Below are 9314 nucleotides of genomic sequence, written 5' to 3'. Positions count from 1 at the left end.
TCCCTTAATAATAAACTGCATTTTGTGTTTATTTGTGTTAACTTTGACTAATATTTAAATATGTTTGATGATCTGAAACATTTAAGTGTGACAAACATTAAACTAAATAAGAAATCAGGAAGGGGGGAAACACTTTTTCACTCCACTGTATATTGTTGGGCCCTGCCTTAAATAACTAGTAGAAAAACAATTACTGTTTAGGCACTATGGATTTTGGTTTTGCCAGAATTGCTGTATTGTATTTTTCTATGTTTTTGTTTATAAAAAAAAAACAATATTGTAAACCATTGGAACATACAGTATTGACCCATCGGGCACACTGGCTGCCTTTCTAAACAGTATGACAACAATTTTATTTTATTATTTATTTATTAGTGTCTAACTTATATGCTTATTCATCACAATTAATATTATTTATTTATTTTTCATATTATCTTTTCCTTTCCCTCGTGATCTGTTTTCTAACAAGATAAATGACAGATGTAGAAGTTGTAGAAAACAATTACTGTTGAGGCATTATGGATTTTGGTTTTGCAAGTAATCAATTTGTTTGACTCCCTTACTTTTGGTATTAGGTACAAGACCTTTTTTTCTTTGTCTTTTTATTCATCTGTTAAACTCAGCTCCCATCTTTACAGACTGTTAGAGGGCTTTTGCAAGTTTTTTTCTTCGGTACTTTGTTTTTGGAAACTCTCCTCTTTCTACATGCATTTGTCATTTGAATGATTTGAAAGTTTCTTTCTGGTTGGCCATTGTGTCCCCATGGTGTTGGGTCTTTTTTACATTTCTAATTTTCTTTTCAATTAATTTTAGCTAATTTCATTGATGTTCAATTAATTCAAATATAGCTTAGGTCAGTCTCAATTCAATTCAATAGTCATCCCTACACACATGCATCGACACACATTTTTGACATTGCCAGTAGGACCAGTCCTACAAGTCTTACCATGCTACTGTATATTACATGTGCATACTGAAAATATTAAGAACTATATATTCTTATTTTGTATGTATGAATATGTATTTACAATATGTATGGATACAATTTAAAAACAAATATCAATGTTTGATGTTACCAACTATTTTTTGTCTTTGAAAAACATTGTGATTAATATTTCTGTGTAAACATCGTATCAGGCTTGTTTGCCTTTTTTACTGTTGTTGTGAGTTCCTGTAATGTATTGCTGATACTACAACTGCATTTTGAAATATAGGCCTAATAAAATATTAGTGTATTTGCAATGCTATATCGTTTAGCCCCCCTTTTCAGTCAATATATTTCACCTCTTAGCTCTTTAGCTAAATTATTTTTTGTTCTATGCAATGGATTTCTGATAATACTAAGTATTTTTTCTTTCAGCCTTTTCAAGTAATTAATTTCAATTTCCATCTTTGACGGTATGACAGTTTAGCTTCCAGCTTTTCTAGCAATGTACTTCAGCTCTTTGCTTATTAGGGTAATTGAGCTCAGCTTCCAACTGACAAATATACATTTACAACTTCCAACTTGTGCAGTATAGTGCAATGCATTTGAGATATATTTTTTTTCATATTTCTGCATTTTCATCTATGTTTCTCATAGCATTTGTAAGTCTTCCATACATAATTAATACATTCAGACCTCACAATGTTCTACATTGTTGGGCACCGTTGAACTTTTAAAGCCAACAATTCAGTTTAGCGTCAGCTTTTCAAAAAACCTTTAAATATTCCACATCTTTCATACATTAGTGGTGTTGTTAAACTTTTTAATGAAATTCATGTTTATTTTAAAACCATTTCTACTTTTCCAACTATTTTCACTACTTCAACTTCTTCTTACAGATTTAAGCTATTCATACAGTTAGCTTTAGCAATTCAGCTATTCAGCATTCCCACGCATTTTCTGCAGGAAATGCATTTTTGGGGGAATGCTGTTCTAAAGCACTTCTTCCTGCCTCTATGTATTAATGCTCATGGGTAGCCTAAATGGGTTCCATTCAGACCTTTACATTAAGTCTTTTTACTTTTACATTTTCACCTGGCTATACCCAATGTTTAGATCTGTTGTGCTATTTATGCAAATTACCACATACGTAATTATATTATGATCCGTTTATCCATTTATTATGAATGCTATAATGTAGCCTCGCTAATATTACGAGCGGGTTACTTCTTACATGGGAAACTACTCATACATATTAGCTTTCATTTAACGTTGCTAGTGAAGTTAAAAAGGTGCAGTTACCTCCCATCCATACTAAATACAGGCTCAGTGACCACCAACTGGGTCAGACAGACAGGTCAGAGAGAGACAGGCTCAGTGACCACCAACTGGGTCAGACAGAAATGCACTTCCTCCTCCACTGGGAAAAACTATCTTCACTAAGAGATTTACACCTTGGAAAAATAACCCAAAAAATAAAACTTCCCAAAGTTAACACCAGAGAAGAGGAGACAGCAGCTCTACTGACAGCTAAACATGGATCTGCCTGCCACAGCCTGAGGGACTCACAACCACTTAGGATCCCAAAATTACAGATTTGTTTAGTATTTTATAGCAATTATATTAGAATAGTATATATGTGACACCTACATATTTAATATATGACATGTAGGCTATACATTTCTGTAAACTGCTGAGAGAGAGAGAGAGAGAGTCTGATTACCTCCGCTGTCTGAAAACTCCTGTTTTCTGAACGACAGTTTACACATCGACGTACTATATGAAGACATTTCATCCTCTGCTGTCTTAGTGTGTAATCCCCTGCTGGGTCTTCTTGCTGATAACAACTGTTTTCGTATTCTCTGAGGTGATTTTCGACCGTTTTCGACGCATTTATTTTGACATTCTGAACTACCGCGGAAATGTCAGAGCGCGTCACGTGACCATTCTAAGTGAATCACGTTGTCAGAAATTGGCATCAGCCAATGAGATTGCGCATTTAGAGTTAAATCCCTTATTTGGCCATATGACCATATTTGGATCCGACAGCGTTGTAGAGGAGAGAGAGAGCTTTCCAACGGTATATGTGATGACAGGGTGCAGACAGCGATCACGGAGCAGCGGGATGATTTAGAACGCCAACTTTTGTTGAATTTAGGAGAAATCTACCGACGCAAACAGACAAACTGTAGTAAAATAAAGACCTAAATGTGTATTTCGGACTTTTTTTCACAAAAACCGCAGAAAAAGTGTGGGTGTTGAACCCTCTCACCGGGAAAAGTGTGGGTGTTAAAACACCCACATCCCCTACAGGTGGCGGCGCCCGTGTGCAGTGTTTAATGTCTGATAATAATAATACAAAGTATTTCTTCTTTCAGCCTTTTCAGGCAATTCATTTGAACTTTCATCTTTGACAGTATTACAGTTATCACTATTTTAACTATTAATTTTCTCTCTCTCTCTCTCCCCTCTCCCTCTCTCTCTCTCTCTCTCTCTCTCCATCTCCCTCTCCGTCTCTCTCCCTCTCTCTCTCTCTTTTTCTCTCTCTCTCTCTCCCTCTCCCTCCCCTCTCTTCCTTTCTCTCTGTCTCTCTGGGATACACACACACACACACACCACACAGACACACATACACACACGCGCACATACGCACACACACACACACACCCGCATACATTTTATGCGTACACAAAACAACACACACACACACACACACACACACTGTCTCTGTTGCTGTTTATGGATCAGCTCAATGTTAGCAGAGCCATGATCGATCAAACTCCATCCAGAATACAAGAATTTTAAAAAGTTGTTTGCCTGTCATGTTGTGGACGGACCTTATAAAGTATGATTTCAAACGTTTTACTTATCATCATCATGATGTTGTTATTTCGGCATACTTGTATCTGTTTATTGCAATTAAAAACGGTATGATCTGTAGCTTACTTCAAAGTCGCGCGCAGTGGCAGATATCCAGACGTAAAGTTTCCTTCCTGGAGAAGGCAGTAAAACATTACTGAAGGCTACTGTTCGGTCCGCCAGCTGATTATTATTAATCCAGACATGACGCCGTTTAATTTCCCGATGTTGTGACTTCCACAGGTACAAAGCAGCAATAGTGGTTATTTTGGCCATATGACGACGTTGTTACATATTTTATTATTATTATTATTATTATTTTATTATTATTATTATTATTATTATTATTATTATTTTTAAAACACTGATCTGGAGTGGCACCTTGAATTTCGTTGTGTTAATAGCCTACACTGTATTTATGCAATGACATTAAATATACTTTGTAGCCTAGGCTATTTTCAGTTTTTTTCTCTTTGGCTATTTTGGTGGTGTCATTCATTCACTTTTGATATATATATATATATATATATATATATATATATATATATATATATATATATATATATATATAGATAGATAGATAAATAGATAGATAGATAGAGCGCGCCACACTCACCACGTCCTGGCAGATTTTACAGTAAGCTAATGTCTCGTGCAAGGAGAATTGTCAGTGGCGCGGGAAGATCAAAGCAGGAACATCAAAGCAATCAGAACATCCCCTTCATTTTGATAGAAAACTTCCGAAAGAAAGTTAGGTGTCTTTTTCCTCTTGTTGAAAATAGCTAATAGCCTACTAATTCACATATTATTATACAGACAATGTTGTCCACTATAAAGGGTTAATATTAGGCTAATATGTAGGCCTATTTATCATTTTTTCTGTGTTAAGCCTTTCGCGAAAATAGCTCACTAAATTGGTAAATTTTAACTTTTCTTGTTTAGCTAGCAAATGTTTTAAAAGCGTAATGAGAGTGGAGTTAATAAATCGCGTAGTATTTAGGCTGTTAAATGTGCAATGACATTTCGGACAAAAATAACAACATAAATATAAAATGTAGCCTAATGTGAGAGGACTTTAAACCCGGTGTGGGTAACGGGTCGCTACTAGCTGCCATAAGCGTAGACCTATTAGCCGCCATTTGAGGATCGAACAATAGAAAGATAGCAGATAAAGTAGAAGCTTCAGTGGCGGGAACATGAAAGCAAAACTCTCACAGTTTCAGAGAGCTGATAGTAGCCTTCAACATAGTCCATAAATCTGAGGCTGTAAGCTATTTTACTGATGTGTGCTGTCTTCTTCTTTCTGTTATATTAATTTGTTTCTTTCCTTTTTGTGTTTATTTGTTTCAGAATGGCTTTGAATAAAATTCTTAAAACTAGACCGGAGACCCCTTTTTACAGGCGCCGCCTATTTCATGTTGTAGCGGTAAATACCAAAACAGAAAAAGAGTGCTCTCCTGGTCGGTTCGACCGACGCGGTGGGGACCCTTGGTCTCAAGAAAATGTGACTGTAATTTTGTGTGTGACGATTCCGTCACAAAAATTACACTGTTCGAGAATTTCGCGCAAAGGTCACCAAAGGTTCCAGCTACATTATGAGAGGCTACGGACTGCGGGGCCAGGCGCCACCGTACTCGATTAACGTGACTAAGGAGACACAGTTTTTTCGTTCTGCGCCGGTTGAAGTGACTGATGCACTACGGGAAGAGGCGGAGAAGCTCCTCTGCCCTACGTCAGTATCCACGGCAATAGTGGAAGCTGACAGGGCAGAGGGGCTTCTCACGATCCAAGGAGAGGTTGTGGAGGTCAGTTAATGAATTTAAAAAAACATTATGTCAATTGTGGTGTTGTGAGTAAAATGTGTTGTAAGTAGCCAATAAAAAGTGTAGCCTATTTAACATTAATACATTGTCCTTGTTTTTCAGGTCTCAGCCATAAAGCGGGTCCAGGTGGCGAAAGAAACAGTTCCCGTAAAGACCATTTCATTGGCGCAGGTAGCTATAAAGTACTGATACCTACTGTTTGGGAAGATGAGCTTCAGTTTCAGAACCATGGACAGCTCCAGAAAGAGGAAAAAAGAGTTATGGAGACTTTATATGGCTGCCTCTTGCTAACCTCTCAAGGATCACCGTCCCGTCAACGGGACACTTTGTGACTGTGGCGTACGCTGTAACCTCGATAAAACTTCCACTGCAGGCGTTTTTATAACTTTAAAGCATTAAATCTTCCAAATATACAGCCATGCGACACACCAATTGAAAGCTTAGCCTCTAATGATTAATTTAAGCCCACATACAAAGCATAAGATGATTTATAGCAGTTACACAACTGTTACAAAGTAACAGAAAATAAAACAATTCAGCCGTAGACTGCGCAGCTGGTCGTTAGAGCTGAGAGTGCATGCATACCTGTTTTCGTTGTCCTTTCAGCAACAAAGTGGTATTTTGCCCAAAACTTGATTTTCATAAATCCCCAAGAGTCCAAGGAAATGTAATATACAAACTTTATATTCCAAAACGATCTCTTCGCCTCACAATTGTTAGCGTTTCTGGCCGAATCACAACGGAAAAAGCGCGAAACAGTCTCGGACCAGTTAGAACTGCTACAAGACCCGATCTACCATCTTTTTAGCCAATGAGCAGACAATTCGAATGATACCAAATATGGGCATGACATTTTAACCCTGTATTGGCAGGAGTTCTGTCAAAGCAAAAATTGGGCCTATCATCAGAATATCACAGCCTATGGAATTTGTAATGACTTATTTCTATATATTTATGTATATAGTTATTTCTAGTATGTGTGGGATTGATGTGGGTGTGTTTGTGTATTTGAGAAGTGTTTTATTATGTATTTATTAACTTTTTTCTTTGCATTTTCAAATTAAAATAAGAAAAACGGACAGAATATATTACAACGGAATATATTATTTATATTAGGGAAGACCAGGGACAGTTGTAACACTTTTTGCAATTTTTAGAAATACATAAAAAACATTTACACTGGAATAACCAATTTGTTATATTATAAACTTCAATCTGTCAGCTGCTGAAACAATGTATTAAAGTAGTTTTATGAAATATTCACAGGTTGCAAAATTGATTTTAATACCTGGCTCTCCACTGTTACTGTCAAATTATAATGCAAGAAAATGATGTAATGGGTAGAACACCTCAAAAAAGTTTAAACATGAACTCAAACATTCTCAACAACAGAGAGAGGGCATCCAAAAAAGTACATCAGAAAGAAAAGTAAAGTTTTTACCTCAAAAACAACCTTTTGTTGATAACGCCGTCAGAAAGTTTTAAATGTGGCTCCCTTTTTAGCAAGAATGTAGGGAAACTAACTGAGCGTGAGCACAGTGAGTCTCATCACTCTAGGTTGTTTCTGATTGGAGGAATTCAAGGTGTTACAACCGTCCTCTGTTACAACTGTCCCTGGTCTCCCCTATTTATATATTATTACAGGGATACAAATAATAATTATTATTATTAATAATATTTTCCTTATTCTTTTTTATAGGACACAAATCGGGTTTCAGTCAATCTTTGGAGGGAGGCGGCCATGTTTGCCATGGAGTTGGGTCAGCAGGCCAGGCTGACCCATTTGAAAGGCAAAAAGATCCCGTATGGCTTTTCGACTGCAATCGACAGCCTATACAGCCCTGAGGGTTTTTTTTCATTGATTATTTAATTGTTAATTTAAATATACAAAATACACACAACATATGTAATGAGTAGGCTACGTATATGAAGAAGACAAAATCTCAAATAGTTAACACCCTCTATAAATATTTCAATAAAGTAGTAAATACATGCAATCCCTTATTTTTTATTTCTAGCCATAAACATTTAGACAAGTTTGTAGGCATCCATTTATTAACAAGAAAAGTATTTTTTATCTGATCACTTCTACATTGACTTAATAAAGGAGAATATTTCAGTAAAGGCAGGAGGATTGAATGCCTAATTTCTAAAAGATTGCAGTGGATGAGTTTAATTACATTTAAGAATATTAATATTCTGAGACATTGCACTCAAGAAGAAAATAACAAAAACAGAAACATATTTTCAATCACCAGTGCAGTTATGATTTTTAGGCCACGCAATTGTTTATCGATTTTGATGAACTCTTCCAGAGGATGGATGTTTTATTTCAAACATTTTGATTACATGACCTTGAAATCTGTCCTAATATGTTAATTTCCTCCGTCCAGGACACCGTCACAATGGCTGTCGTCAGCGCATTGGGAGCCACAGAGTTTGGCAAGCCAGGGTTCCTGCAGCTGTTGGTGGAGGAGGGAGATGTAATTTATGAAATTGAGGAGGCTCTGTGGTCTCCCTTGGAAAAGAAATTAAAGAAGCTGCCCTTCTACATAAAAATTAAAACCTCAGGCAAAACAATTCTTGAGGCAGAGGCCTGCCAGGCAGATGACTGATTAAGTTGGCTAGTTCTGTTTAGTTAATGTTGTTTTTACAGATTTATGTTTGTTAATAATGTTATGGTGTTGTTGTTGTTGTTGTTGTTGTTGTTGTTATAGACTACATTCAGTTGACATCTTTAATTAAATGTTACATGTTTTACAATATTGGCTGTTCAGTTAATCATTCATCATTTCTTTAGTAAAAAAATATTTACACACTTTTTACATTAACATAGTTGCATTTACTGTTGCTTCTGTAAAAGTTTCATGAAAAGGTTTTATGCAAGACTACTAGCTACATTAGGAAAAGGCATATGGAGGAAATATTTATTCATAATTCAAATTCAAAGTCCAAAGAGAAATTGAAAGTCCAAATGGAAAACAAAGCGAGATCAAATTAAAAATATTATTATTTTTTAAATTTTCCATTTGGCTTTGGCTTTTGAATTTAATATTTGGCTTTTGAATTTCAATTTATCATTGGCTTTTAATTTTCATTTAATATTTGGCTTTTGAATTTCAATTTAACATTGGATTTTAATTTTCATTTAATATTTGGCTTTTGAATTTCAATTTAACATTGGATTTTAATTTTCATTTGGCTTTTGAATTTCAATTTAACATTGGATTTTAATTTTCATTTAATATTTGGCTTTTGAATTTCCATTTAACATTGCCTTTTCATTTGGACTTGACACATGTCAATGTAAATGAGGAGGTGTGGCCCAAAGGCTGGTGGGAGGGTCTGAAACAAAAAGGGGTGCAGAGGCACCTTATGAGCAGCAGGGGGAGCTGACTGCTGAGGAGCATCTGTCTGCAGCTTCACCACTAGGCTTGGCCTCTTGTTTCACATGATAGAAAATGATGATGTAGGCTAAACACAAACCACATTTCATGCAACAACCGTGAAGTTTTCATGTAGTTACTATAATTGGGCCTGTGTTAGTGAGGACTAGATTAGGAGTGTATTTAAAGCTGATTCTGGTTCCCAACTTCACCCCCCAGGTGTGTCTGTTTAACACACGACTCAGACAACTTCTCTCTTTTGATGTTATATTTAATGAAGCAACAGTAGAAACATGGGTGTGGGTAGCTCTGCTTACTTAT

Source organism: Perca fluviatilis, chromosome 3, assembly GCF_010015445.1.
Source record: "Perca fluviatilis chromosome 3, GENO_Pfluv_1.0, whole genome shotgun sequence".
Taxonomy (NCBI): domain Eukaryota; kingdom Metazoa; phylum Chordata; class Actinopteri; order Perciformes; family Percidae; genus Perca; species Perca fluviatilis.
Note: the sequence above shows the minus strand (reverse complement) of the source record.